A 22,632-nucleotide genomic window follows, 5' to 3' on the forward strand; every position below is an offset into this window, starting at 1 on the left:
AAAAGAAGCATGAACCTTTACATTATAAACTTTTCTTGTTTCACTTTTCACACACAAAAAGAGGGTTCACTGTCCAATTCAACCATCAAGGGGCGAAGAACTGAAAGAACCAATTCCCGGTTCTCTGAATTTCCTGATTGCACTCAAAAAAGAAAAGAAAATAGAGAGAATTCTCAGATGTACTCTCAAAAAGAAGGGTGAGTGGAGTAGGACAAAAATTGGTGACAGTGCCCTTTTCTTTTTCTAAGTACGGCGCTGCTGCGGAGACGCGACGGGAGTGATCTGGTTGGACGCTCTGGTCTCCTGGAAGTAGAGTTGCTGATGCTGCTGCGGCATCATGAAGGCCAGAGATTGGGCGGTGGAGAGGTGGGGCATAGCGCCAACGCCAATACCAGGAACGCTGCGAGCGTAGGGCATGCCGAAGTGGGAGCCGAGGTAGGAGGTGGGTACGCTGCCATTACCACCACAGCCAGGGCCAGCACGAGGTGGGGTTGCGTCATAAAAGGTCGCATGGCGAGGGGAGGCGGTAGTGGAGCAGTCACCTCCGGTTCCTCCGCCGAAGCTACTGGTAGGAGTAGGGGTGCCGCTGCCTTTTCCGGTGATGCAGGTGCTACAGCAGCTCTGGAAGTGGGACACCTGCTCCATTGCCACCATCTAGGAAGAAAGAATGGATAAAATCAAACATGTCGTACTCCAAGTGTCCAACCAGTAAGATAATAATGGCTTAAAAAAGAAAGGAGAAGAGGAGCCGGAGAGGAAGAAGGCTTACGTTGGGTGGGGTGGTGATGGTGGTAGTGGATGAGGTAGCGCGGTAGGTGGTGCCGTCGGGTTCGACAACCCAACCGGCCTCACGAGCGAGTTCACGGAGAACGTCATTGATGTCAGCCCGAGGAGGGAGGTTGTAACCACCATGCTTCCTCAAACCGTTGAAGATCTTAGTGGTGATGGCCCTTCTCTGTCTTTCCCTCATTTTCGTCCTCTCCTTCTCACTCGCGCTCCGTCCTATCATCCCTATCGCCACCTTCTCCTCGCTTGTCAATCCCTTCGTTGCTTCCTTCATCTCTATCTCTGCTTCTCTTTCTCTCCTCACTACTTCTGAACTGTAAGCTTTTCTTTCTGGTTCCTGTTTCATTTATCTCGTTTCTCTTCTCTCTCTCTCCCCCTCTCCCTCTCTAACATCTTTGGGTTGTTTTCGTACAGTAACCTGTCCTTTTTAGTATTTTGTAGAATTCTCCAAATAATTTCTCTTACGGGCTTTTTAGTATTTTCTTTCTGCAACCCTCCTGGACCATAGGTCCACCCACCACTTCCCTTTAACCTAAAACCGTCGGATTCAAAATCAAAACTTCCTCTCATAAATGGTAGATAAGAAAGCCACGTGGCTCATGTTTTAGAGAGTCTTATGATCATGGTGACGTGGCTTTAACATCAACCATCGAAGGGAGCGGAAGTGAATTCCAGAGGACGTGGGAATATCGTTTCTCTAGGTGATGACGTGGCACTATGAAAGGGACTGGAGGGGGAGTGGGGAGTAGGGAGGGAGGGAACCGGCTCAGTTCGCGTGGCGGCGGCAGGTAAAGGACGTGATTCCAGTTTTCAGAGATGAGAGAGAGAGAGAGAGACGAGAAACGTGTGAGCTCGAGACAGGGTTTTCCTTTCTCCTTTCATGACCCAACAAGCAACAAATGAAAATAATGATAAAACTGGTGAGTGGTGGCCCCCATAACTATTGGATGGGTCCACAGAGAAGCTTTTCTTGAGCAGATGGACAAGTGGCAAAATTTGAGACGCTGGATACTAATCTGATGGTCAGTACAGTACATCCCCATTACATCATCATTTATTATTAATCTTTAGGGGGGTAATTTTGTCAAATTTGAGGTTGAGAAAATTATAGCCACTCCTCATTATTCCGTCAAAGTTGAGGAGTAGATTGGTAAACCAAAATTGGTCAAATATCAGAGTTTTAGCCAAATAGAGAGTAGTAAAGAAAGGGTGCGAAGACGGCCCAACGATGGACCCAACTCTCTCTCCCCCCCTGCATGCATACATGTTTTAAGGAAAAAAAAAAAACGGAATTACACTGTAAAGCTATAAACATTCAAAATGTGAAAAGCCCCCATTTTATACATCAATTCCGATCTGGCATTCACCCCAACTGTACTTTAGGCGTTTAGTGTTTTCACCAGCGGGCATTAATGTATAGAGTGAGGATTTTTAACCTTTTAAATATTTATAACTTCGCATGAAAATAAGAAATCTGCATTGAATCTATACATACTTTTCCCAAAAAACATTAGATTTAATAATACTCTCCTTTTTTAATAAAAAACATACTAACAAAATGGATTTGCTTTTAATGCAATTTCAGTTTTTTGCACAAATAAAAATGAATGAAACAAAAGGTTCAAAGTATCTATATGTATTTATCAAATTATCAATACTAGGGTTGTTTATGGATCAGGTTGGTTCAGTTTATTGAGGTTTTTCCAATCGACCCGATTTGGTCGGGTTATCTGAACTTGAAACCGAAATCGACCTAGTGTTAAGCAAAACCGACCTGGTCGGTTTGAGTCGGGTTGGATCGGTTTGGGTCGGTTTCGGCTCTAAGTTCAACCATGCTTGACAGAAACTCAATTGCAATATATATGTGGTGACTGTGGCACCACAGTATGTGAGGTAGTGAACGCGTGAAAAGCCTTGTTTTTGATAAACATAATATACCTCTAGTCCACAGTTTGGACTTTGGAGAGGAGAAGAAGAGCAAAACCCATATATAATAATAATGCCTATTATAGAGGTATATATGTTCTATATCTTTTCAGTAATTAAGTTTTATCTCCAAAACCACCAACCTATCCCTTTGATTATATATTCATTTTGAAGTTTAATTGTCTTAATTGGGATTTGGGTGAATTTAGTAGGGAGACTTCAGGACAGTTAATTACAATCATTAATCTAGCCAATGTAATAGATTTGAAGATGGACAATTAGTTATGGGGGCTTAATTACTTTAAACTTCATAAAGGGACAATTAGTCGTTTTGGTTTGGGTTGGTTTCGGTTTTCACACAAGAAAACTGAAACTGACCCAAACCATCGGTTTATGATGTTTTACAACCTGAAACTGACCGGTGCTGAAGATAACCCGGCCAACTCGGGTTGGGTCGGTCTGGGTTAGTCGATTTGATCGGGTTGGGCCTTCTTATAAACAGCCCTAATCAATACATAACACACCATACATCAGTTTTCATGGTTTCCACTCGTTGAGTACTGGATTAATGATCATATTCAACAGATTAATGCCCTTATCACAGTTGCCATGGTCATGGACCTCAAAACTGTTTAACTAGGGTTCGGACGGGATGGTTAGACCGTACAATCAGGAATCATTGGTCAAAGTAGTTTCGTTTTTGGATTAGTTTTTAAAACCATCAAGAAAGATATGATACAGGGGGTGGGGTCAGGGGGACCGAGGGGAGCCATGACCCCCCTATAGCCCAAAAATCCTCACTATTTCATGTAAAATTTCCCCTCCCCCAATCCACCTTAGGTTTTGGTCCCCTCATGAAAATTTTCTAGCTCCGCCTCTGGTATACTCTAACCCTTGTTTTAATTCCTATGGATGTAAAGAATAAATATTATTTTTCTTCGTAGCCCTTTCATGATTAGCTCATTCTTTGTGGTCTTTCCATGCATGTTGATGTTCATTCTTTGTAGTCTTTCCATGATTGGCTATCGACTTGGTTTACTAAGGATGACCCTTTGAATGCCGATATTCTTTCTATCATTGTCCAAGGGTCCATTATACTTTGGCACATCTGAAAATCTCGTTGGAAGGTTATCATGGAGCACAAACCTTTTGATCCATTGCAAATTGCTTATGCAGCATCATCTCACATAGAGGAAACCCATCATTCTCTCCTCTCCAATGGGCCTAATATTTCTACTCCTATTGTCAATACCTCACTATTGGGGCGGAGCTACGATTTTTTCTTTGAGGGGCCAAAAACTAATAAATATGGAATAGGGGGGAGGCAAAAGCTTGTAAACATGGACAAGGGAACCAAAATATAGATAAGATTTAAATGGGCACTATGGAGATTTTCAAAAGTGATTTTATTTGCGAAGCTAATCTTAAGCAAATAGAAAGTCTTCTAAGTAAAAATAAAAGCAGAACTTCACTCTAATTAGATCAAGAAAGGAAAACTACACTAAAGCTAATGTCTTTATTCGTATTGAACATATATCAAAACCAAAGCTAAACCAACAAAGAAAAATAAATATAAAAATAAACATAAATTATGTCTCTTCTATCGTTTAATTCCCCAAAATAAAATAAACAGAACAATGAAGATAAAATAAAATCCCAGAAATCATTAAACCTACGATTAATTCAACCAGTTAAACTCGAGAAGAAAAAAAGTAAGAAAATAAATAGAACAATGAAGCTAATACAAAATCCCATAAGCCATTAAACCTACGAGAAATAGAAAATGAATAAATCCTCTATCCCAATAAATTGGAACTCTCAACAATCAAAAAAAACATCAAAGCTTTGGAGAGCATGTTGGGTTGTCCTCCTCATGAGGTGGGGACCCACAAATAATAAAGACAAATGAATAAAAGTGAAAATGACAAAAAAGGGAAATCAACTAAAAGGGCCTTTTGTATTTTTTGACTTGTCTTGCAAGCTGATATGTTTTTTGGTGTCCAACGAATTGAGAGAGCTCTCTCTCCACTCTTTAAACTCTAACAGCTCTCTAGGAAATATCAGAGAATACAAAATTGGTTTTGAGAAGAAGATTTTTGGAAGAAGGAGATTTACAAGGGCTGAAACAAAGAAGACAAATTCGTTTTCAACATCTCTTCTTACTTCCACTTTTGGTGAGATATTTCTTATTTGGTATCTATTTTATAGATGCTTTCTATTGTTGGACCACAAGAGCTTTCTTGATGTTCATCATCTAGTTGTGACTAGATAGAAAAACATTGTATCCCATTTTCATTACTGATAGTGGATGATTTAGATTTCGGTCCCGTGGTTTTTACCCTCACATTGAGTGGTTTTCCACGTAAATCTTGGTGTCTACTACTGTTGCTTGTTTTGTATTTGACTATTTGATTTATTACTGCATATTTGTTATTTGTTGGTTAAGATATCTCTGATTTGCACAAGGAAAGTATAAAAGGATTATTCCTAACAGAGCACGTGTACAAAGGTGATGCCACTGAAGAACCTTGAAAGCCAAAGACATACACCCAATTGGAAAACTAAAAACCATGAAGAAATCCCACATTACTGGCACCACAAATCCTACAAAACAAGAAAAGCAAAAATCTAAAAACACCAATAAATTAAAAAACCCAACCAACAAAAAACACCAAACCATTAGAAACCTAGTAAATATACCCAGTATCTAGCCATTCCCAGTAAGCACAATCATAAAAAAAGGAAAAGAAATGAAGAAAAAATCACCGAAGCTTTTGAGAGCCCAAGTGCTGTTGCTGAGGAAACTTGAAAAACAAGAAGACTTGCATTGGAATGGAAAACCAAAAACCATGAAGAAATCCCACATTATTGGCACCACATATTAAGGCTGCAACTTGGGCCGGGTTGGCCCAAACCCAACCCTAACCCAACTCGAAAAAGTTGGGTTGGGTTGGGTCAGGTTGATGTTCGGGTAAGGGTTAGGGTTGAAATTTATGAACTCGACTTTACTTCGGGTTGGGTTAGGGTTGACTCCTTAGCCAACCCGACCCAATCCGAACCTGACTCTATAGTACATGTGATATATAAATATATGTTATATGTAATATATAATAAACATTGATTTGTTTAGATGCATGATATTTGTATGCCATGGTCATGGACAGAAATGAAGAGAGGCAGCGGCAGTAAGAATGTAAGATAGATAGACAAGACGGGGAGAGCAGGAAGAAAGAAAGAGAGAAGGGGGGATATAAAGAAAGGGGAGATCCCAACGCATGCTCACCTACAGTAATATTCCATTTAGCGAAAGGGGAGAGCACCCCTTTTGCTTTAATATATATTAGGAATTAGGAATAGGAATGACCCCGTACTAAGGGATCATTAATCTGAATTATTTCAAATTTCAAATTATTTATATTAGACATTTAGGATAGACTTTTTATTTGATTTAAGAGATTTATCATGTTTTATCTAGAGAATGACACCATACTAAAGGGCAATTATAGTATCATTTAATTTGAAATTTACTATTAGAAAAATTAGCATGGGTCTGACATCTTTGTACATAATTAACAATCTATTTTCACGTACTTTGTCAGAAAATCACTATTAAATTTATGTTGTTTTTAATATGATTTAAGAAATTAAATGAGGTCTTATTTCTAAGCAGTAACCCACTTAATTGGAATTTACTATTTATTTGATAAATTTATTTTTAAAAGATAAATTAGGTTATGCTTCAAAAAAAAGTTAAATCTAGTTTGCAATTAATAAACTATTTCATCTAAACGAATGAAGCTCACACCATTTATATTAATTTTTTACATTTTTATGAATTTCATTTATTTTTATTTTTATCCATTTAATATTTTGAATATTTTAACTTAAATTATTTGTTTAATTATTACTTTTGAAATGATTGTGTTTGAATAAAATTTAGTTACTACCATAACATTTGAAGTGGCCACTTTTTAGGGATTAGGGTGCTCCTTGTGTGAATTTTTAAGAGAGTTGAATTATCACTTTTTTGTGAGTAGATAGACTTTTTTAAGAGTGAGAGTTTAACCCCTTCTAAGATTCTATCTATTAAAATTTTCAATGCCACATGTTTGAAGCGTGGAGGTGTTGCTTGAAGACCTTCCTTTAATATTTACTAGCGAGGACCCGTGTGATGCATGGGATTTGTTAAGTTAAAGATAAACAATAGAAACATGTAAGAATATATAATTGTTTTATATAATAATTAATAATAATCTATATTTTATATACTATTTTTAATAATTTTTACAATACAAAAATAATAAAAAATAATTTTAGATAGGGTTGTTTATCAAACTTAGGGATGGCAATTTTCCCCATTTCCCCGATCCCCATGGAGATCTGCCCCGAATTGGGTGGGAATGGGGGTGATTTTCCCCCCACAAGGACAAAGATGGGGAAATTTTCATCCCTACTGGTGGAGATGGTGCGGGGACGGGGAGATCACTCTTGGCCCTGTGTGGGCCCCAATCCTCGCCGCATGGGATCCTTGCTAATATATATGTATATATACGCATATCTTTATATATGTATATATACGCATATCTTTATATATGTATATATGTACACATACGTCTATATGTTAATATTTTTAATAATATGGTGGAATATATTTAAATATTTTCTAATAATATTGTAAATTTTAATTATTTTGTTTTCATTTTCTAAATAAAAAAAAACAAAAACATAATGGTTAACATTATAAAGAATCATGGGGAGTGGGGATCCCTATGGAGATGGGTGGGGATATAGCTTTGGTTCAACAACTTCCCAACTAGACTAGGTTTGATCAGTTTCACTTTGGCTATTTGTAAACTGACTAAAATCGAACAACCCGACAATAGGTATATATTAATATTTTATATTTAAAATATATATTTTTTAATACAAGAAAGTGGAAAATTCCAATCTTTCTTAGGCTAAAATAGTTTATATCATAATGTCATTATAAATTTTTAATTTAAACTTAATTTTTAAATTGAATCTTTTAAAATTAAATTTTTGAACCAACCAATCAAAGCGAAAATTGACCCAAACAACCTACAAGTGAACCGAACCAACCTACGAACAATAGTTTAAACTCCAATAATTATTAAAAATTTATAAAAAAATGCACAATAAATTAAATTTAAAAAGCTAAATAACAGTAGTCTAAACTCCAATAATTATTAAAAAGTTTTCTGTTAAATAACAAAAGAAAATTAGATTTATATATAATTATTGAAAATATATTTATCATGAAAAACATTAAATAATTACTGAAATACAATAATATTTTAGTATAGATAAATATAAAATAAATAAATATTAAATTTTTAATATTATTATTAATAAACAATAATTTTTTGAAAGTTATTTTCTAGAATTATTAATTGATATAAATGAAATTAGTTATTTAATTTTTGAAATAATATGATTATTGCAATTTTAAAATATTAATTACTTGTTGAACTTAATAATCCATCAAATTATAGTACTATTAATACATAATTTTGTTATTTTAACTATTTAAAATCTAGTTATGTTAAATATTTCATTATTTAAAATATTTAGTTATTTCACTAAATATACAAAATTTTAATCTATTTATTATAAGTGAAGTTTATCTGATAACTATGTAAAATATATTATTAACTGATTTAAAATTTTAATTTTAATCTTAAATTTTAATCTTTTGTTATTCAGTAACTATTTTGTTATTAATAATATTTCATTTTTTAATGTTAGATTTTTATTATTTGAATAAGATTTAGATTGAATAATCTAGAAAATCATAATTTATATTGTTTGTACATAATTATTTTATGTCTTTTTAATAAATATTTTAAAGTTATTATATAATTTTATCAGAATATTTAAGTAATTCTTAAAATTTTTAATTCAAACTTTCTTTAGATAGATGTAGATAAAAAGTGGGGAAGAAGATAAATAAGAAATTGATATAATTTAGGACAGAAACTCTCTACTAAATTAGAGATAACTTAGGAGAAAGTTGGGGATAGTGGGAGAGGTTGTTTAGGATATTAGATTATTTAGGTTATTTGAACGTGTGTATGTGGGGGGGGGAGAGAGATTTTAGGAAGATTTTTTTGGGGAAAGTAGAGTTTCTAATTGGTAGTTTTGCAAATGACATGGATTAAAAAATTAAAAAAATTCAATAAAGAGAAATTTTCTAGACTTCATTGTTTTAATATATATACTAGCAGGGACCCGTGCGATGCACGTGATTTGTTAAGTTAAAGATAAACAATAGAAACATGTAAGAGTATACATAGGGATGCCAATGAGTCATGTTTGACACAAGTTTGCATCAATCCTAACCCGACCCTCCAGCACTCCAACCCAAACCCGATTTGACCCAGCTTAAAAATACATGATTCCCAAACCCAACGCAACGCTATAGGGTTTAACCCAGTTTTGACCCAACTTGACATGTATAGTTTTAAATGTATTTTTAACACATTTTGAAGACCTAAAATACATTAATTTAAGTAAGGAAACTGTTTTATAGATTTTAAGGTGTTATTTTTTCCATTAAAAAAAAAAGAAAATCAAAACCAACATATAAATAAATTATAAACTTTAAGCTTATAAAGTTAGAAGTAAAAAAATTGCAAGAATAATGGTATATATGCAAGGTGTCATGACTGGTGGGGCGGGCCAGCCAAAACCTGAACTTAACTCGGGTCAAAGAATCAAAACTCTAACCTGACCAGGGTCGGGTCAAGTCGGGTATTCCATTTAACCCGAGCCATTGACATCCCTATATACAATTGTTTTATAACAATAATTAATTTTAGACGGGGTTGTTTATCAAACTTAGGGATGGCAATTTTCCCCATTTCCCTGATCTCCGTGGGGATCTACCCCGATTGGGGTGGGGATGGGGATGATTTTCCCCCCACGGGGACAAAAAGGGGAAATGTTCATCTCTGTTGGTGGGGACGTTGGTGGGGAAATTTTCATTTTTAATGTTAGATTTTTATTATTTGATTGAATAATCCAGAAGATCATAATTTATATTGTTTGTACTTAATTTCATGATGAATTTTGTAAAAATATATAATTATTAATCATATAGATATTATTAAATTAATTATAATTATTTTTTTGTCTTTTTAATATACATTTGGAGTTATTATATACCTTTGTTAGAATATTTAAATAATTCTAAAATTTTTTAATTCAAAATTTCTTTAGATAGATGTAGATAAAAAGTGGGGGAGAAGATATATAAGAATTAGAGAAAATTTAGGAGAGAAACTCTCTACTAAATTAGAGATAACTTAGGAGAAAGTTGAAACTGACATGGATAAAAAAATTAAAAATTCAAAAAAAGGAGAAAATTTCAAGACTTGTTTTAATATACATACAATATATATATACTATAATAATAATAATAGAAATGTGTCCAATTGAATGAGAGGTATTTGAATGTACTATAATAATAGAAATGTGTCCAATTCTTTTATATATATTTTTTTTTATTTTCTATATTTTTGTATTTTTTATATTTCTAAACTTTTATTATTTATTTATGACAACCATTTGACCCCAAATGGTTGAACTATTTACCCATCACCTTGATGGAAAATACAGTTTCATTTATAGGTTTATTTTAAAATATAAAATTTCATTTTATTAATATTATTGTGTATGAATTTATTAGTAAATTTAATGATGAAAAACAAAAGTAATTGGATGTACTTAATAGTATTATTAAGAGATTGAGAGAGAGAGAGAGGGGGGGGGGGGGGAGAATGAGATTTATTTAATGCCTTAGATATGTGGCTTACTGAGAGATAATTGAATGTACTTTATAGTATTATTTTAATTACATTTTTTTCCCTTTCAAGGAAGATGAACCAAACTCAAGAGATTCCAAAAACCTAAATCTCATTTCTATGTATGTATGTATGTATGTATGTATGTATGTATGTATGTATGTATGTATGTATGTATGTATGTATGTATGCATATCTATATATAGACATACATGCATACATACACACAAATACATACATATATGTATGTATGTATGATATAAGATATGAGACTTAATGAGAGGTAATTGAATATACTATAATAATAAAAATGTGTCCAATTCTTTTGTAAAATTTCTTTATTTTTTATTTTTTGTATTTTTTATATTTCTAAACTTTTATTATTTATTTATGACAACCATTTGACCCCAAATGGTTGCCCCCAATGGCCATCCATATTTATTCCCCCTATCCACTTAGATTTTGGCACCCTTCATAAAAAATTCCTAGCTCTGCTCCTGCCAACCCAGACCTAACCTATTGATGGCCCTAAATTACCCCCCCCCCCAAAAAAAAATTCCTAGCTCCGCCCTGCCCAATGCAGACCTAACCTATTGATAACCCTAAATTATTAGGCTCGGGGAGAAAGTAAAATAATTTGTTAGTAAAATAAATTATTAACTAATCGAATAATTTAATAAATTAAATAAATAGAAATCTATGGATAATAATTTACTTAATTTTGTAAAATAAATAAATAAATTATTTATTGTTATAAAATAAATAAGTAACTATTCATTTATTATTGGGACATGACCGGTCCAAGTTATCTAGAACCAAACTTGACCCATTGACAACCCTAAATATTGGGCGCATGTTGAATTAAATAAATAAAAATTATGGATAATAATATTTATTAATTTAATAAAATAAAACAATAAATAAATAATTAAAATTTTCACTTTTGAAGTCAATTTAATATAAATAAATCAATGTTGTTAAATAAAGAATACAAATCTTTTTTCTCAATTTCTTGGTTGAGCTCTAGGCTCAAGATCTTGGCCTAGTGGTTCGGTCATGCTCAAACTTGGACTTGAATATGTTTGATTCATATAAAGGCAAAGGTCACATCCTGACGTGACCTGTGAATAGGTTTAATCCCAACCCCAAGGGTGGAGCCAAGGGGACCCAGGGAAGCCATGGCCCCCATTCCACTTACATTTTGACCCTACTCATAAATATTAAGCTCAAACCTACCTATTTATAGCCCTAAATATAGGATTGTCAACGGGTTGGGTCTAGGTAGGAACCACTTGGAACTAGAACGTCCCAACATGAAATGTTGAGGACCTGGGATCTGGATGCAGACCCGATAGGGTTTGTAATTTTTGGACCAGAACCAAACTGATCAGTTCTCGAGACAATCGGGTCTACCCGACAAACCCAATTATAATTAATAAAAATAAATATTTACATATAATATATATATATATATTATGTATAGTATATATAATTTATTTATTTAATATATTATACATTATATATATAGATATATAGATTTATATTCTAAACCGATAGTAATTGGAACCCTATATCAGGACCCAGAATTGACCCATTGGTTCTAGTTCCCTTAACTAGATCCGTCGCAATCGGTTTGAGCCATCGGGTCTGTCGGGTTGGACCCAACCCATTGACAACCCTACCTAAATATTAGGCTCAAGGGGAGAGAATAATTTGTTAGTAAATTATTTCTAAATATTTTAATAATATAGTAAAATAAATAAATAAATGTCAATTAAAATCTTTCTCTCAATGTCTAATCTCCTTTATTTTATTGATTTATAAATAATTTATTTTCTTTTACTAACTAAATAAATGCTTAGATAATAATAATAAAATAAATAAATAAATGCCTATTAATATGTTTTATTGATTTGAAATAATTTATTTAATTTTATTAAAAAAATAATTATTAGTTAATAATAATAATAGATAAATAAATAAATGTCTATTAAAATCTCTCTTAATGTCAAATCTCCTTTATTTTACTGATTTATAAATAATTTATTTACTTATATTAACTAAATAAATGCTTAGATATTAATAATAAATGAAATAATTTAAATAAATAATTTATTAAAATAAATAAATAAATCTCTACACAAATTTTTCTCTCAATGTCAAATCTTTTTTCTTTTATTGATTTAAAATATTTACTTAATTTTATTAAATAAATAAATTAAAAAATAAATAATTTAGTAAGTACAAGTTGAGATAAAAACAGGAGGAGAGAAAGAATTAAGCGAGAGAGAAAAGGGATGACATTTTATTTTGTTGGATGGCATAATCCTAAATAATGATATATGGCATTGCTGTAATTTTTGAATAATAAATAAATGAAATAAATAATTTATTAAAATAAATAAATAAATGTCTATTAAAATCTTTCTCTCAATGTCAAATCTCTTTTATTTTATTGATTTATAGTAATTTATTTAATTTTATTAAATAAATAAATGCTTACATAATAATAGAAAAAATGAATAAATAAAAGTTGAGATAAAGAATAGGAGGAGTGAGAATTAAGCGAGAGAGAAGAGGGATGACATTCTATTTTATAGGATGGCATAATTGTAAATAATTATATATGGCGTTGCTGTAATTTCCAAATATCATAAAGGCATTGTTGTAAAGAGAGTAAATTTGTCTTATATGTGGCAATCTTATAATTTTTGAATGTCTTATAGTCAATTAAATTGGGAGGTTTGTCTTATATGTGGTAGTCTTGTAATTTTCAAATACCATAGAGGCAATTATAAGTTGGAAGATTTGTTTTATATGTGGTAGTCATGTAATTTTCGAATGACATAGGGGAAATTACAAGTCAATCACATAATGGGTTTGTCTTTATGTGGTATTCTTATAATTTCTAAGGGAAAAAGACAAAAGTTATTGTTACATCACATTACTTGAGTCCTCAGGCTTTCCTTCAAACAATTTCAAGTTAATATATTTATATAGATTAGGAATAGGAATGACCCCGTACAAAGTAAGTGATCATTAATCTGAATTATTTCAATTTTTAAATTATTTATATTAGCCATTTAGGTTAGACATTTTTTTATTTAAGAGATTTACCATGTTTTATCTAGAGAATGACCCCATACTAAGGGGCAACTACAGTATCATTTAATTTGAAATTTACTATTAGAAAAGTTAACATGGGTCTTACGTCGTTGTACTTAATTGACAATCTATTCTCACATAATTTGTTTGAAAATCACTATTAATTTATGTTGTTTTTAATATGATTTAAGAGATCAAATGAGGTCTTATTTGTAAGCAATAAGCCACTTAATTGGAATTTACTATTTATTTGATAAATTTATTTTTAAAAGATAATTAGGTTACGCTTCCAAAAAAAGTCAAATCTAGTTTGCAATTAATAAACTATTTCATATAAAACAATGAAACTCACACCCTTTATATTATTTTTTTAGTCACTTATATGAATTTCATTTATTTTTTTTATACATTTAATATTTTGAACATTTTAACTTAAATTATTTGTTTAATTGTTACTTTTGAAATGGTTGTATTTGAATAAAATTTAGTTACTACCATAACATTTGAAGTGGCCACATTTTAGGGATTAGGGTGCTACTTGTGTGAATTTTAAGAAAGTGGAGTTATCACTTTTTTGTAAGTGGATAGACTTTTTTAAGAGTGAGAGTTTAACCCTTTCTAAGATTTTATCTATTAAAATTTTAAAATGCCACATGTTTGAAGGGTGGGGGTGTTGCTTGAAGACCTTCCTTTAATATATACTAGTAGGGACTCGTGCGACGCACGGGATTTGTTAAGTTAAAGATAAACAATAGAAACATGTAAGAATATACAATTGTTTTATGTAATAATTAATAATAATCTATATTTTATATACTATTTTTAATAATTTTTACAATACAAAAATAACAAAAACTAATTTTAGGTAGGGTTGTTTATCAAATTTAGGGATGACAATTTTCCCCATTTCCCCGATCCCCGTGGAGATCTACCCTGAATTGGGCGGGGATGGGGATGATTTTCCCCCACAAGGACAGAGATGGGGAAATTTTCATCCATATTGGCAGGGATGGGGATGGGGATGGGGACGGAGACATGGATGGGGATTTCCATGGTGACGGGGATGGGGAGAGGCTCCTTGTCTTCGTCCTGCCCCGTTGCCATTCTGAATCAAACTAATGAAACTAACTCGATTTCTTGTATTTTCAGTCGGCTTTTGTTCAACAATTTCCCAACCAGACTGGGTTGGATCAGTTTCGCTTTGGCCATTTGTAATTGACTAAAATCAAACAACCCAACAATAGATATATATTAATGTTTTATATTTTAAATATATTTTTTTAATACAGGAAAGTGGGAAAACTCCAATATTTCTTAGGCCAAAATAGTTTATATCATAAATTTAATTTTTAAAGAATGTCATTGTAGTTTTTTAATTAAACTTAATTTTTAAATTTAATTTTTTAAGTTTAAATTTTTGAACCGACCAACCAACTGAAAATTGACCAAAACCGGTGTGACCTGAGTGGCCACCCCCCCAACTTGACCAAGTCGATTTGGTTGGTCAAACAACCTACAATTGAACTGAACCAACCTGTGAACAATAGTTTAATCTCCAATAATTATTCAAAACTTATAGCAAAAAATGCACAATAAATTAAATTTAAAAAACTAATTAAGAGAAGTTTAAACTCCAATAATTAGTATAAATTTTCTATTAAATAATAAAAGAAAAATAGATTTATACATAATTATTGAAAATATATTTATCACAAAAAACAATAAATAATTACTGAAGTACAATTAATATTAATTTTATTATAGATAAATATGTAATAAATAAAGAATAAAATTTTAAGATTCTTATTATTAAACAATAATTTTTTTGAAAGTTATTTTCTTGAATTATTAATTGGTATAAATGAAATTAGTTATTTAAAATACTATTTATTTGTTGAAATAATATTATTATTTAAATGTTAAAATATTAATTACTTATTGAAATTAATAATGCATAAAATTATAGTACTATTAATACATAAAATTGTTATTTTAACTATTTAAAATCTTGTTTTGTTAAATATTTTGTTATTTAAAATATTTAGTTATTTAACTAAATATTTAAAATCTTAATCTATTTATTATAATTGAAAGTTATTCAGTAACTGTTTAAAATAATTATTAATTGAGTTAAAATTTTAATTTTAATATTTTTTATTCAGTAACTATTTTGTTTTTAATAGTATTTCATTTTTAATGTTAAATTTTTATTATTTGAATATCATTTAGATTGAATAATCCAAAAAGTCACAATCTATATTGTTTGTACTTAATTTAATGATGAATTTTGTAAAAATATATAATTATTAATAATTTGAATATTTAAATATTTGAATAGCTCTTGAAATTTTTTTATTCAAACATTCTTTAGATAGTTGTAGATAAAAAGTAGGGGAGAAGATAAATAAGAATTACATATAATTTAGGAGAGAACTCTCTACTAAATTAGGAACCTAGATTTCCTACTTACTTTTCCTACGCACTTTCTACCCGTTGTGAATTGCAGCCTCACATCTCTCAATTTATAATAGAAGATGTGTGGATGCAATTCATGGCGGGTAGAGAGTGGGTAGAAAAAGTGAGTGGGAAATCCCGTTTGCTAAATTAGAGATAACTTAGGAGAAAGTCGGGGATAATGGGAGAGGTTGTTTAGGAGAAATTTTGGGATATTAGATTTATTAGGTTATTGGAATGTGTATGTGGGGAGAGAGAGAGAGAGATTTTAGGTAGATTTTTTTGGTGAAAGTAGAGTTTCTAATTGGTAGTTTTGAAAATGACATGGATTAAAAAATTAAAAAAAGGAGAAATTTTCCAAACTTCCTTGTTTTAAAGTACTAAATAATAAAAATATTATCAATTAATTAAGAATTGATTTAATACTTATTTAATTTACTAACTATTTAATAATTAAATAATTATTTTATAAATAATATTAAAATAATTAATTAAGTCATGGGTATTAATAAAATTTAATATTAATAATAACTCTTAAAGAAATAAAATGTAAAATAATAATTAATTAAAAAAATTAACCAACTAATTATTGATTTTAAATAATTAATATCTAATTAATAGTAAATACTAAATGATAAAAATGTATTATGAACTAATTAATAATTAACAAAAAATAGTTAATAATTAAATAACTAAGTAATTAATGAATAAATAAATAAATAAGGATCTTATTATTAATCTAATCAATGGTTCAATAAAAATAATTAAATCACAAAAATGTTAAATAATGAAAAATAATTCAAAATAAAAGTAAAACAATTAATTAATTCATAGTAAATATTAATAAACTAAATTTTAAAACAATAATCATTAATTAGATAATTATCAATATTAATTAGTTATAAAATAATTTCATTAAGATATAATTAATTAATAATAGTAAAATATAGAATAATAAAAATATTACTAATATTCATTAGTTAATAAGTATTACTAGGGTTGACTTTCCCACTGTTTTCCCTTTTACAATCAAACAATTGAACATTATATATTTCCACTCATTTTTCATTTCCCATCTTTTTCCATCTCACCAAAATCTTTTTACAAATCAAATACAGATTTTGCTTCCATGCCAAATTTGGCTTTATTTGTAACTCTAACACAACACCATATCCAGTTAGATTCCTAGTACGTATGTTGGAATTACTAGCACCACCAACGAGTCCGATCTGCTCCCCACTTCCTGGTGCCTCGCAAATTCCTCACAAAACGTGAGGACACCACATGTCCCCAAAATCATTTGAGTTGCATACACGAGTGGAGAGCCTTAATTGCCGTTACTCACCATTCCGTTAGGCCCCCCTATCGAGTATTCCTCCCCTGGTAAACCCTAACGCCCTCCACCGGTTGTAGTGTTTTCTCCGGCGGACGGTGATTTCACCGATGATAATACGAAGTCTCCTTGCGATCATAGACGAAACGAGACTGACAACTCTGTTGATTTCTCTTTTCCCTGCCTAAGCTCTCATCCCTGTTCCTTTTCACTAAGGACCCAAACTAATAGATAGCAAAGCTACGATTCCTCGTCGTCGTTGTCTCTTGTCTCCACCATGTCACAAGCCTACGATTCCAACTTGCTCGGTTCTCTGTTTATTCCATCGTCCGTTCGATCGAGATTTATCTACTGATAGATAGCAAAGCTAACAACGACGGATTTTCTTTTTAAATACAAAATAAAATAAATACCATATCTCTTCTCTTCTCAAGCTCATCATTTCCTTCCTCCCCGCATCTCGATTGCTTCGCCAAATTCAACGTTTGCTCGGAACACCAATCCTAATTTTCCTTCTGAAACTCTTCCTACTTGTCTTGTAATTCTATGTCTCAGCTCTTCAAATCCAGGTCTTCTGGACCTGGACGGATATCGGTGTTGGAGTTATCCCCTCCGACTCCGTCATTATATCTGACTGAGAACGAAGACGAAGAAGAGGAAGATGATGACAGTGACGATTACTTTTCCAATCCAATATCCACTCCGTTGATAATTCCTTCAAGGAGAGAGGGAGGTGCCAGAGATGAGCGTCATCATTTCCCAATTCTGGAAATTTTGCTAGCGGCGTTAAGGAAGTCGTTGGTGACATGTAGCATGGAGAGGGGGGATATTTGTGCCATGAGTATTAGCTGGCCTACCAATGTCAGGCATGTCTCCCACCTTACTTTCGATCGCTGCAATGGCATTCTTGGTTTGCCCGTTGAGTTCGACACTGATGTCCCTTCTAGGGTCCCTAATGCCAGGTTTCACTTTCGTACTCTGTGCCTCTATTTGTTTACTTCTTGATGAAGGGTGATTTGGCCCGACCTCATAGTCCGGGGACACGTGTATATGACCTGGCCCAGTGAACAATTCAGCCTGACAGAACGACCGCACTCGACGGGAGAGACACGCCGAGTCCAACGCTGGCCACTCAGCGAGTTAAGCAACTCGCCGGGGATTGACGCCTAACCAATTTTGACTCCCACCAAGTGTGGAAGGTCCCGAGCTCTCCCAAAGGCCCGAGCTCCCCCTAAAGGGCCTGGAGCTCTCCCTACCCAAAGAGGAAGCACCCTGGCTCTTGGCTAAGTGTCCCGAGCACCTCGGGGCAGCACCGTCCCCCCCAGTGCAGGCACCTCGGCACCTCGGTATAGGGACAAACCTGCCCCAGGCAGTCCGGTGCACGGTAGCTCGGTAGGCTATGGGGAGCCCTGTCTGACATCCGTACCCACCGGACCCGGTGGTAGGGCTTTGATCCCTCGCCAGGTGGGGTTCTGTTTGCCTCCTCTGGAAAGCATGACACGTCTGTCAAGCCCGTACCTGGCGATGGCAGTTTGTGGCGGCAACCTGCGCCTGCCATACCTGCCCTGGCAGTAACAGCAAGGGCGGTGGCGGTTATGCCAGGTATGACCAGGCTCCAACATAAAAGAACTCTAACTCTCACAAAGAAAATGTATTGATGCTTAAGCACTTTGAGTACTCTTACTCTCTACTCTCTTTGAGATTTTCTCCAGAACTTAGCCATCGGAGTGTTCCCACCGGGATAATTCCCCGGGAACCCTTTACTTTCTCCTTCCTCTCAGGTGCCGTTCTTTCCAGTCAGAAGCCAGGTCACAGCTAGCTAGGAGTGCCCAGATCGTGCAACATCATTTGGCACCGTCTGTGGGAACTACGCTTTAAAAAGCCTCCCTCTAACTTCTGTGAAACTTCCCTCTCTTTAACTCATCAGCATCGACACCCATGGCTTCTTCCAGCAACTCCGGATGCCAGAACGACACCCCAGAGGAGCAACTCCAACTGCCCACCGTCTGCATCGGGCAGTTCACCGTCCCCCTCTCTGCGGACGGAGTTCCTAGCCTGAACGTGCCTACCGCGGTGGTACCCGTGACTGTTCCACTGCCCCCGGCAGTCGGGACGACCTTCACCGAACCTACCATCCCTCTTTCGGTGGCCGGCCAAGGTCAACTTGAAGACCTGACGCCGTGCATGCGGGCCATGTAGGCCCAGATGCAACAGTTTCAACAACTTCAGTTCCACCAACAATAAGTGCTGCACCAAGTATCCCAGTATCAGTACCAATAACAACTCTTGTCACTCCCTCCGCGGCATCCGGCTACACAGCCAGCTAAGCTTCATCGCCGCAGTGAACTCTCTTCCCACCGGGGAGAGACGTCGGCATCATCTCATGGAAGGAAGGGAAGACTCCCTACCCCCGCCACACGGCCTGCAGTCAGGTAAGGGGCTTCCCAGCCGGTCGGGCCAGCGTCGCCTCAGCACTCGCAGTTTGAGCCTCTGCTTGCGGAGAACAGGTTTATGCTAGCTGACGACCTGGAACAAGGTCCTTCTGTTCGCAGCTACCGACAGCCATCCCTGCCTCCCCCTGGGCCCATCGAGCTCAGCAACACTGAGGCTAGCAGCACCAACGCCGAGCCAAACAAGAGGTAGCGGAGACGCCACCGGGCTCGCCGAACTGCCACCACCCACAACCTGCCCAAGCTCAAGGGCAAAATAGAAATGAGTTCGGGAGAGGTAAGAGCTACGCCACTTCTCTCAGTCCCCTCTCCTCTGTCTCCGGAGCTCCTTGCAGTCCCCATGCCCAGGGACTTCAAGCTCCCACCGTTGGACAAGTACGACTGGTCGTTCGACCCCAATGACCACGTCGACGCCTTCCAATCCCAAATGCATCTGGCCAGGGCAAGTGAGTCTTGCATGTGCGTGGCCTTCTCCACTACATTCAAAGGAGTAGCCCGCACCTGGTACCAAAACCTCTCACTGGGCTCACTAAAGAGCTGGGCGCAGTTCGTGCAGGTCTTCACCTCCCACTTCGTCACCAGTAAGAGATGCCCAACGACTCAAGAAAGCCTCCTCAGCATAGTCCAGAGGGAGGGGGAGTCCATCCGGAACTACATCAAGCGGTTTAATGACGCTTGCCTGTAGATACCCAACCTGGACCCTGCAGTTCAGCTAATTGTGACCAAACGGGGCGTCACCCACAAAGAGTTTAAATGGCACGTGGTCGTCAACCAACCCAAGACCATAACCGAGTTCCTCGAGCTCGCAGATCGGTTCATAGGGATAGAGGAGGAGATCAACCAGAAGGGCGAGCACGCCCTCGAGAAAAGAAAAAGGGAACCGGAACCCCCGGCTCCAAGTGACTACAAGAAGAAGAAGGACCAAGCTCGGGGAGCAAAGCCAGTCTAGCCTTTCCGAGCTCCGGTAACAGAAAGGGTGTTTACGCCCCTCAACACAAAACGGGCCGAGATCCTCATGGCAATCAAGGACGCCCCGTACGTAAAGTGGCCACCTCGGCCCAAGGCCGATCCTAATGTTAGGAACAAAAACTTGTATTGTAGTTTCAATAGAGAGCACGGTCATAGTACCGAAAGTTGTAAGAATCTTCGCGATGAGATAGAAGAACTCATCCGTCGCGGATATTTGAAGAATTTTGTACAACATAGCAATAATAATAATAAGGCAGGTTGGCACGGGGAGTAGAATAAAGAAGCCCCCGAGTCCAGCAGACAGGCAGAGCAGCCGCAGAGGCAGCCTCCACACAGAAGGCTAGTCCGGGGAACCATCCACATAATCGTTGAAGGATCGATTGTCGCGGGTTGCACTTCGGCAGCGGCCCGACCATCAGCCCGCGAAGCTGCAAGAGAAGAACTAAACCCCTCAAAGCAGCCAAGGGTGGAGGAGCCGATCTTCTTCACTGAAGACGATGCGCGAGGGGTCCACTACCCCCACGATGACGCGCTCGTCATCAAGATTAGGATCAACGACTTCGAAGTCAAGCGCGTCTTAGTAGACTCGGGCAGCTCGGCGGATATCCTCTTCAAGGCAGCCTTCGATCAGCTTCAGCTCCCAGAAAGCGACCTGAAGCCCCGCAAGCACTTCACTGGTGGGATCAACGGCGAGGAGGTCAGGCCTTTGGGGAAACTCACTATACCGGTGGAGGTCGGTACCTGGCCTAATGTGGTAAAGCTCAACCATGAGTTCCTGGTGGTGGCAACCCCCTCTCCATACAACGCAATAGTAGGACGGCCCATCACCCAGGTCCTGCGAGCGTTAGTCTCCACCTACCACCTGGCAATGAAGTTCCCTACAGACTTTGGAGTTGGAGTGGCACGAGGCGATCAACTCGAGTCCCACAAGTGCTACGTTGCCGCCCTCAAAGGAAAGGCCAAGCTAGCTGATGACCTCGAGCTAGGACGACCTGTAGAGCAGTTCGCGGAGCGAGCTACGCCTATCGAGGAGACCATCCCTGTCACGACTTCGACAAATGATCCAACTCGGGTACTTCAGATCGACGCTTCTATCGAGGAGCCCCTTGGGTCTCAACTAGTAAACTTCTTACTCAAAAACTTAGACGTTTTTGCATGGTCAGCGGCAGAAATGCCCGACATAGACCCCAACATTATCATTCACAGACTTATTACTGATCCCGTAGTTAGGCCCGTTAGACAAAAGAAACGCAACCTAGCCCCGAAGCGATGGAGAGTAATCGACGAGGAGGTTGGGAAACTCCTTGCAGCTGATTTTATCAGGGAAGTCCATTACCCGAGCTGGGTGGCCAACCCCGTTCTGGTGAAAATGGCTAACGGTAAGTGGCACATGTGCGTCTACACCGATCTGAACCGAGCTTGCGCAAAGGACTGCTTCCCACTTCCCAGGATTGAATGTCTAGTGGACGTGACATCGGGGCACGAGTTGCTGAGCTTCTTGGACGCCTATTCGGGCTATAACCAAATCAAAATGGACCCAGTTGATGAGGAGAAAACCGCCTTCATAACCAAGTTCGGCCTATACTGCTACAAGGTCATGCCCTTCGGGCTGAAGAATGCTGGGGCTACTTTTCAAAGACTTGCAAATAAGTTGTTCGAGCCACTCGTTGGCAAAAAAGTAGAGTGTTATGTAGACGACATGGTTGTCAAAACCCAATTTTCACCTGAATTAATACAAGATTTACACTCAGTCTTTGAAGTCTTGCATAGATTTAATATGAAGTTA

Source organism: Nelumbo nucifera, chromosome 3 (assembly GCF_055504915.1).
Source record: "Nelumbo nucifera cultivar China Antique chromosome 3, China Antique-T2T, whole genome shotgun sequence".
NCBI lineage: Eukaryota > Viridiplantae > Streptophyta > Magnoliopsida > Proteales > Nelumbonaceae > Nelumbo > Nelumbo nucifera.